The sequence below is a fragment of the Oryzias melastigma genome, unplaced genomic scaffold (genome assembly GCF_002922805.2).
Source record: "Oryzias melastigma strain HK-1 unplaced genomic scaffold, ASM292280v2 sc00525, whole genome shotgun sequence".
NCBI lineage: Eukaryota > Metazoa > Chordata > Actinopteri > Beloniformes > Adrianichthyidae > Oryzias > Oryzias melastigma.
This window is the reverse complement of record NW_023417119.1, coordinates 10,032-20,599: the sequence shown is the minus strand read 5'-3', so window position 1 is coordinate 20,599 and position 10,568 is coordinate 10,032.

Genomic DNA, 10,568 nt, shown 5'->3' with positions numbered 1-10,568 from the left:
ACAAAAGTGACCAATGACATACTTGCAGCTCTTGACAAAAAGCAAAACTGCACTGCACTTTTTATAGATCTGTCAAAAGCATTTGACTCTGTGGATCACACAATTTTAAAACAAAAACTCATGAATTTGGGTGTGTCAGAGTTTGCAATGTCTTGGTTTGCTAATTATTTGAGAGGAAGAACCCAAAGTGTTAAACATGATGATTTGTGTTCTGAAGTTGTGAATGTTCATAAGGGGGTGCCACAGGGCTCAGTATTAGGACCCCTCTTATTCATAATCTACATCAATGAACTGGGCCAAAATGTATCTGAAGCCTGTATACATCTTTACGCTGACGACTCAATTATTTATTGTTTTGGTTCATCCCCCTCTAACGCTGTTCAATCTTTACAGAAAGCTTTTGATATTGTGCAACATACACTCATTCAGTTAAAATTACTTTTAAATGCTGACAAAACAAAACTAATGTTGTTTTCACATCACAGAAAAAGACCACAATTTATACCCACAGTGTCCACTATTGAAGGAAAGGAAACTGAGGTTGTCCATCAGTATAAATATCTGGGTATTCTACTTGATGACACTCTGAGTTTTAAACCCCATGTTGAAATCCTTGTGAAGAAACTTAAACTTAAACTGGGTTTTTTATACAGACACAAATGCTGTTTTTCTGTTAAAGCTAAAAAGCGCCTTGTTGCTGCAACTTTTCCACCCATTTTAGATTATGGAGATCTGCTCTATATGAACGCCTCTGCTAATCGTCTTAGTAAGATTGATTCTGTGTACCATGCTGCTCTAAGGTTCATCACCAACAGTAGGTCATTGACCCATCGCTGTCAGCTGTACCTCAAAGTGGGATGGCCTTCTCTGTCCACCAGGCGATTAACTCACTGGTACAGTTTTATTTACAGAGCTATACTTGGACTTCTTCCTGATTATATTTGTAACTTAATCACACAGAGATATGTTCAATCTCATGCTCTGCGTTCCAATAACCATTTATTACTCTCTGTTCCTTCTGTTCGTACTGAGCTTGGGAAAAAGGCTTTTTTCTCATGAAATTTGCTTCAAAAGGACTTGCAACTGAGAAAACTTATTTCCATAAATGCTTTTAAATCTAGACTAAGAGCACTTGAGACTGCTTCTTTAAATTGTACATGTTTTAGCTAATTAATTTATATGAAATTTTAACCTTCATTGTAATTCTGTTTTATTTGCTTAACAAATGTTGTATTTTATTGTTGTATTGATTCCTCCCCAGGGCTCCCTTGAAAAAGAGGTTTTAAATCTCAATGGGATCCACCCCTGGTTAAATAAAAGTTAAGAAGAAGAAGAAGAGGAGAACAGGTAGCTTTGAGAGTCCCAAATGAAAGCTGATTCTGACAGAAACTCTTTGTTCTGACTGAGTTCTGGAAAGTTCTGACAGGAAGCAGCAGTCAGCTGATCTGTCCACTTTGATGCTGAAGACCACAGTTTGACTCCAGCAAATGTTGAGAACAAACACAACAAACATCAGCTGATTGTTGTTGACTTGATCATCCAGAATCAACAACGATGAAGCTTTGGAACCAGCAGAGTGATGAGAGTTTGTAGAGAAAGAACAAGATCTTCTCCAAACATTCACAAACAGTCCAGTTAGTCCAGACAAAGTTCCAGAAACAAACTCACTTCAGTTTCTTCAGAGATGAAGAAGAAGAAGAGTCTCCACTCACCGAGTCAACGCAGCTGCAGCACACACTGAACCAGGAAGAAAGAGTCCACCTGGGATGGAGGCGGGGCAGCACAGGTGGGCGGGGCAGCAGGTGGACATGTTGATGTCAGAGTGAGAACCTTCCTGGAATCAAACCCTCAACCTGCTGTTGTCTACCAAGAGAACAGCNTGAACCAGGAAGAAAGAGTCCACCTGGGATGGAGGCGGGGCAGCTCAGGTGGGCGGGGCAGCAGGTGGAGATGAGGATTCCTGGAATCAAACCCTCAACCTGCTGTTGTCTACCAAGTGAACAGCCACTGACCCACAGTCAGAGGAGCAGGATCTGATCAGGTTTATTTTTGATCCTCATCACTATAGCGATATGAAAAAGGGGGTGGGGCTTCTTGTTGGAAGTGAAATGACTGTCAGGAGCTGCAGGATTTTTGGAAACTGACCTGAGAATTTCAGATAAAGATGGAGGAAGAAACATGACATGAACTCAACAACTTAGACTCTGATTCAGTGATTTGATGAAGAGTTTTTGTTTTATGTTGCGTGGAGTTAAAATGATACAGTCTATGGTTTGGATCACAGAACTGGATGATCCTGTCAGTGGACTGTCTGTACGCGGTGTATCTCCGTGGAAGCTGAAGCTAACAACAAACTGACATCCTCCGGTTTACCTCCAAACCTGAGGCTCCGCGGCCCACAGTTGTTCAGAATGCTGCTGCGAGGCTTTTAACAGGAACCACCAAAAGGACCCACATTTCACCAGTTTTCTCCTCATTGCATTGGCTCCCTGTCAGTGTTAGAATGGATTTTAACATTTTAGTTTGGACTTTTACAGTTCTTACTGGACAAGCTCCTGATCACATTTCCCAACTGTTGGTCCTGTACACCCCTTACCGCCCGCTTCATTCCTCAAACTTGAACCTTCAAGGTGCCCAGACCGGCTATAAAACTCGGGGGACATTGTTTTTCAGGCAGTCGCCCCGAGAATCTGGAATGCCCTCCCCTTCTCTCTTCAGGCGGCCGATTCAGTCTTTTAAGAAACAGTTGAAGACGCTCCTTTTTAAAAGAGCTTTTAACTAAATCGTCGTTTACTCTGTTTTATTTACTCGTTTGTTGATTTTGATTGAATCGTTCTTGTTTTACTCTGGAAACACTTTGTGACACGGTCTGTGAAAGGTGCTTTACAAATAAAGGTTACTCACTTAATGATCTAATAACATACTGAGATGGTGACATTGAACATCTTCATTACTTTCTCCATCGTTTTCCAATCGTACTGCTCTTCTTTTCCTCCTTTTTCTCACAGTGTTTATACCAAAAATCCATCACTTTTTTGTTTACAATTACTTTTTATTTTTAATGCGGTCACTTTTCTGGTTGCAGATATATACATTTTTATATTTTTGCACAATTTCTTTTGTTGTTTGCTGTTACTTCTTTTCTGTGATGGTTTTTGGTCCCATATGAATCTGCTGAGAACAGACCTGAGAAAAACCTCCAAACAAAGAAGTTCAGAATCAGAAATCTGACGTAGAAGAACAAGTTCAAGAAGAAAGAAACCTGACACCACATGACAGCAGCTGAGAGAGGGGGCGGAGCTTCAAGCTGTCAGATTGACAGATTGTTGTTCTAAATGAAAGATGAGATCTAGAGACCTTCTGCTTTCCAGACAGGACATGAACTCCCCTCATCTGTCATCTCCTGACACTGAAGCAGAAACAAGTCAGAACAGTTTGAGGAAGAGATTTGATCAGCAAAACAAACGACAAACTGAAAGAATGTGGATCTTCCAGATCTGTCAGAGCTACCAGGAAAAAAAAACTTTGACAGATTCCAACAGTGAAGAAAGATTTTTGACATATTTATTAAACCAGGAAGTTTAGGAAAAACATGGATCTTAACAAATCTACAAATCTGTTTTCTCTCTAATGATCTTCAGGTCTAAGAGCTTCACTTCTCCACCTCATACCTGCTGATCTTCCTTCATCCTCTTGAGACTATTTTCCATCTCTGTCATCGTCCAGTTCTCTGCAGTCTTTCATTCTCGTCCTTCTTCCTGATCGTCTGGATTCCTTTTGCTATCAGATAAACTGACAGGTTGTTACGACACAGTCGACTTGTTGAAGTTTGTTACAGGAGCTCTGATGTCTTCATGGTCGTGGTGGTCGTCTGTTCAAAGCAGAAATGATCCTTTCAGATCAAACAGATCATCAGATTAGATTAATTTATCTCCAAACACCAACATTGGTCTGATTTGATGGAACATTTCTAGTTTCTCCATGAATTTTTCTGGTCTTTTCTGATCACATTGTTGACTGAAAGCTCTGCTCTGACCTCTGACCTTTTACTGCTGACAGAAGCAGATCCTCAACATTCAAATGTTCAGAACAAGAGTCTGATCCTGAGAGCAGATCTGACTGAAAGAATGTGGATCTTCCAGATGAACTCTGGGACTTTTTCTCTGCAGTAGAACCACATTCCTGAAGGACGTCTTTGTTCCTCAGTAACAGGGAGGGTTTGAACGGCTGCAGATTCTGCAGAAGACGGAGGAATGAAGGAGTGCTGCCCCCTGGTGGACAGGAATGATTTATCGGAGGAAGAAGAAGCTGAGATGGAGAAACAGGGAGGAGTGGAAAAAAACGACTCTGGAGCTTTTAGTTTGTTTGTCCCTGATTCCTTCATGATGACATCCAGCATTGTGTTAACATGAGAGTTCTTTAAACAGACGCTGGTTTGACAAATCTTTGCTGCTTCTATTTTTTGATCAGCAAACCTTAGTACTTAGTTTTGATTTGTTTGACTTGGAACCTCTTTTCCCTTTTGGAATACCTTTGTATTTTTTGGATCATTTTGAAAATTACCTTTGGGTTGGTACAATGTCCAAATCAAAGGCAAGTAATATTCTGAAACAAACAGACCCAGAACCATGCATAGAAACACCAGAGACAATCTGGTATGACTGAATTACTTAAAGAGCTAAAAAAAATTCGCATGGAAATGACTACAAATTTTGAATCTCTGCCCAAAGAAATTCGTGAAGTCAGAGATGAAATGAGGATGATTACAAAAAGAATTGACGCTGTGGAACAAAGGCTGTCTGAAAGTGATTACAATGGCAGGAGCATTACACATGTTGCAATTCACATGCTAGAGAAGTAAAATAAACTGGAGGAGTGATGTGAACAATTGGAGAGCTCTTCAAGAAAAATAATATAAGGATCTATTCAGTACCGGAGAAGAGTGAAGGGAATGACATGATTGATTTTGTGACAAAACTGATTAGGGAGAAACTGGGGCTGAGCACAGATCTCCATATTCAGCGTGCACACAGAGCATTTCCGGCGCAACGGTTACGCGGGCATGATCAGCGACCGCGGTCAATTGTTGTCTGCTTTCAAAGTTATGTGACGAAACACAGCGTTCTGAAGGCTGCCTGGACAAAGAAGGTCATCCAATTGGAAGATAACCGGATCTATTTTGATGAAGATTTCACCCCGGCGATATACAAGGAACGTGGAAAGTACAAGGATGTGCGCAGAGTACTACGGGAGAGGAAGATAAAGCACCACATCGTTTCTCCAGCCAGACTGAATATTTTCTGTGAGGATGGCAAAATTAAAATCTACGACAACCCGTCTGCCGCCTCGAAAGGTCTGCGCAAGTTCGGATTAGAGATGGATCCACCGGCGGAGGAACCAGACTTGGACTCAATCCTACATGCTTCGGACTGGCAAACCAGGAGCTATGGGAAGAGGAGATCACAGGAGCGAGGGATGATGGAAGAGGTGAAAATGCTGCTGGGAAAAGGGATGTGAACGACTTCAAGACAAGAAGAGGTACGAGAATCTTTAAGTTATCCAAGATTATGTTTGATGATGAACTATGGCAGCTGGACTGGACGCTGATCAATTTAATTTACACAATAATGAAATGGACTTAGATCATGAGAAAAATATGTTGAGTTTCAAGAAGTCTCCATGTAGTTATTTTAGTGAAGGAGAATTTAATTTAAAGGTAAACATGGAAAATTATCTTTCTCTTATACACTTTAATTGAACTAGTCTTTACACAAATATAAATAAAATGAATGATTATTTTGATGTATTCAAACCAAAATTTAATGTGATTGCTTTCTCTGAGACCTGGTTAAACACAGAAAAAGGTGATAATCTGGGTGTAAATGGGTATAGACTGTTTCATATTGATCGCCCTGGAAAAAGAGGTGGTGGTGTAGCGCTATGTGTTGATCAAAAATATCACTGTAGAATGGTGGAAAATATGTCTGTGGCAATTGAAGGACTTTTGGAGTCAATGGCAATTGAAAACCAGTTAGAAGCCAATCGCAGTGTAATCATAATTTGTATTTACAGAGCACAAGGCTCAAAAATAGAGGAATTTCAGAAGATTGTATCAGAATTCATTTATACTCAACCATCACAGAGGTCTTTCATTTTATGTGGTGACTTTAATATGGACTTTATTAATCCTCATAATTGCACACTGATTCAGGAATTCATAAATGAAATGCACAGTAAACATATGTTTCCAGTGATTACGCAGCCCACTAGAGTAACAACTACCGGAGCAACACCAATAGATAATATCTTCCTAAGTGATATACAAACCATTATTCAGAATGGAATATTATTGAGTGACTTAAGTGATCATTTACCTATTTTTGCTGTATGCCAGTTAAAGCCAATTAAAAAGATTCCAAAAGACGAGACACTAAAATTTATATGGATAATTCAATTCAATTCAATTTTATTTATATAGCCCAATATCACAAATTCAATTTGCCTCATTGGGCTTCATGCCTGTAGTTTTTACAGATGCACAGATGGAGTCATAAAATATGCACAATAGGTAAAAACTAAACAGACTATAAAGAACGGTCATCCCTGTCCTTAGACCCTCCCTCGCGGTAAGGAAAAACTCCTAAAAAAACCTGAGTCAGGAAAAAAAAGAAGAAACCTTAGGGATTCCCACATGAGGGAGAGATCCTATCCCAGGACGGACAGGCGATACCAGAACGGTTAAAGAAAAGTTAGCTGCTAAAACTGCATATATGAGTAGAGTTCATTCATATAGAGCTGAGGGACGAGTGATGATTAAGTCCATAGTCCAGATGAAGCAGAACTGCAGTCCACGACCAGGAGCAGGAGGACAGACGACCCACCAGGAATCACTCCCACTCAGAGATGCAGGATGGTGTCGGGGCTTCATCCAGATGGGCGGGGCTTCGTCAGGATCACCAGCAAGTCTCCCGGAAACTGCAATCTCTCCCGGTCTCCCACAGGGGAGTCGGAGAGAAGGAAAAACATGTGAATTATACTGCACCACCAACAAAGGCATACAATTAGAAGTAAATAAAAAAGTAGAGGAGAGGAGAAGTAGATGGAAAAGAGGACAGAGCCCCAGTGCACCATACTTTCCCCAGCTTCTAACTTCTAGCAGCCTTCTATGTTATTATGTAGAGAATATACATATTTCATAATTTATATTGCAAGCATATATTGGAGAAGTATGTGATTATAATAATTATTTCCCCAAACTTCAGAACAGTATGGGAGCATTATGTTAATTATTCTATGATTACTGGCTAGTCTGGCAGAACGCCTGTCCAAATAGGAATGTTTTAAGGCTAGTTTTGAAGGTAGAAACTGTACCTGCCTCTCTGACATGAGCTGGGAGCTTATTCCATAGAACAGGAGCTTGATAGCTGAAGGTTCTACCTCCAACTGTACTTTTGGAAATTCTAAGAACTCAAAGTTGAGTAAGCCAAATAAATTTGGTAACAAACCTTGGAAAACACCAGGGCTAAGCATGCAGAAAGAAAAATAAAATGTATGGGAATTATGTCAAATATAGAACTAAAATTCTGAACGTAAAATATAAAAGATGTAAAAATAGCTTAACAACAATAAAGAGGAGGGCTGAAAAAGATTAGTATAAAAACAAATTAGAAAAAATAAGCATAATAATAAGGAAATATGGAAAACGTTAAATGAAGTGACTAAACGACATGCTGAAGGTAAAATAATGCCAGAATATTTTGTACATGAAGGACGGGTTATTAATGAGGAAATTCAAATAGCAAATGAGTTTAATTCCTTTTTTGCAAACGTGGGAACCAACATTGTGAGGTGTCGAGAAGAATTAAAACATGATGAATGTATTAGCTTAACAAAAAGTACAAAGAAAATATTAAATTCTATTTATATTGATGAAATCACAGAACATGATGTTTTATAAATTGTTAGAAAATGTAAGAATAAAACTTCAATGGACTGTGATGTAATAGACATGATTATAGTAAAAAAGACAATAGACTGTATTCTCAAACCCTTAACATACATTCTTGATCTTAACTTTTCCTCAAAAAATGAAAGTGGCTAAGATAATTCCAATATTTAAACAAAATGATGAACATGTTTTTAATCATTACAGACCAGTGTCTGTACTTTCACAATTTTCAAAAATAATAGAAAAATGGTTCACACAGTATTTGGATGTGTTTCTTGAAAAAACTAATTTACTTTTTGAAAATCAATATGGATTCCAATCTGACAGATCTACATCTACTGCACTCATTCACATAACAGACGAGATTTTGGATGCAATTGATAAGAAGCATTTTACTATCAGTTTATATCTTGATTTACAAAAAGCATTCGATACGGTAAATCATGATATTTTGTTAGCAAAATTGGGCAATTGTGGTACAAGAGGTGTTGTATTTAAATGTTTGGAAAGTTATCTTGAAAACAGACAACAATATGTTCAAATTAATAACTCAAAATTAAAATGTGAGATGGTATTGTCTGGAATTCCACAAGGATCATTATCGGACCTACACTTTTTATACTGTTTATTAAAGACATCAATGAAATCTCAAAAGAGATGAAATTTGCGTTATTTGCTGATGATGCAATTATTTACAGTTCTGGGAATGATTTAGAAGTAGTTAATGCAAATATGGAAAAGGAACTGGTTATTTTACAAAGATGGTTTGATATGAATACACTAGTTTTCAATTGGGAAAAGACTAAATGTATGATTTTCGGAACAATAAATTATGATGGAAGTAGAAATATTAAAATTGTTAAAGCTGTAATTCAAAATGTTTCTGAAATAATATTTTTAGGAATAGTAATGGATAATAAACTTAGCTGGAAATCCCACATTGATTATATAAGCAGGAAAACAGGCAAAAGCATTAATATTTTATATAAAGTAAACCATATTCTTGATAAAGATACCCTATATATATTATATAATTCTTTAATTGTCCCATATCTTCTTTATTGTAATGAGGTGTGGGGGAATACTTGTAAACGTTTTACTAATAGATTGACTTTACTCCAGAAAAAGTGTTGAGAATTATAAATCATACAGGACCAAGAGATCACACCCATGATCTTTGTCAAATCCAACACTCTGAAATTCCCTGGTCTTGTAAAGTTAAATACAGTGGTGTCTATGTGGAAGGTCAAAAACCGATTGCTTCCAGAACATATTTGTGGGAAATTCAAATTAGTAACTGACTGTAATAATAGAAGCAAAGGAGACTTTTATTTACCCTTTGTACAAATATCATTAAGACAAAGAGTTTTTGTGTTTATAGGAGTAAAAGAGTGGAATTCTTTGGACCTCACACACAATTTTGTTATTAAAAAGAATGCATAAAAAACTAGTATTTCAAAACTATGTTGTGCTAAAACTATAAATTGTGTTAAAAACATGTTATGATGTAAATGCATATGACCTGAACGGCCTATTTTGTGTTTTATGTTTTTGGTAAAGGGGCATGAAAAATAAGACCTGGTCTTCATCATGCTCCCTTCGCACATGTGTTGCAGTGTTTGCTCTATTATTAATGGTTGACTCTTGTTCATTATGGATATGGTGGCACATGAGAGAAGAAATAAAATGAAATGAAAATGAAAAATGAAATGAAAAAGACTGCTAGCGTGTTAGCATGTACGCTGTAAACGAAGAATGCTGTCAGAAAAATAATGTGTTTTCTTATTTTAAACTATTTTTAAAGTTAGAGAATAAACGATAAATCTATTTTTTGGTTTCCACCATTGACTGCGTAAGAACTGGAGTGAGTGACTCCACCATCGTCTGGTTCCAACTTCCGTATTGCAAAAAAAAAAAGTAACCTTTAAAACGTTTAAACAGACAATTGAACAATACCTGTTAAATTTAAGTTGCAGCAGTTACAACATTCATCTTCATTATTCATAGTAACTTAACAATAAAGCAAAAAAAAGTAGAACATAAAATGATCCCACTATCTTAGGAAAGAGTTAAAATTTAAGATAATCTTTATTTGGGTTCATTTTTAGGTCAATTTTCTATTAAAAAGGCAGTGCAGTGCAATTCTTAGAGTTAAATTCTTAAAATATAAATAATTGTAAAAATGTGTTTCTAATCTTTTATTTATCAATCATAACGACTGCTTTGTATTCATTTGTTTTGCTTCACAGAGCAGCCAATGAGAGTGAAACCATCATCACTGCAGGACTTACAGCAGAGGAAACTATGGAAGTTTACTCACTGATGTTTTCATCATCTCTAGATCATTTTGTATCTTCAGCTTCTGATGTAAAACATGAATTCAATCATTTAACCTTTTTAAATCTGAATAACATGAGCACAGATTTAACGTCTCATAACAGCAGAAGTTCCAGATTTTCCAGATGTTGAGGCTCCACTGAGTTTATTGATCTTTAATTCCAGAATTTATCTGCTTTAAATTCTTATTAAAGCATTGTTAGGAATAAAAATGTAAGACTCTCTTCAAGATGAATAAAAACACGAACCAGTCAGTTCAACTTCAAAACACTCTTTTGCAAAA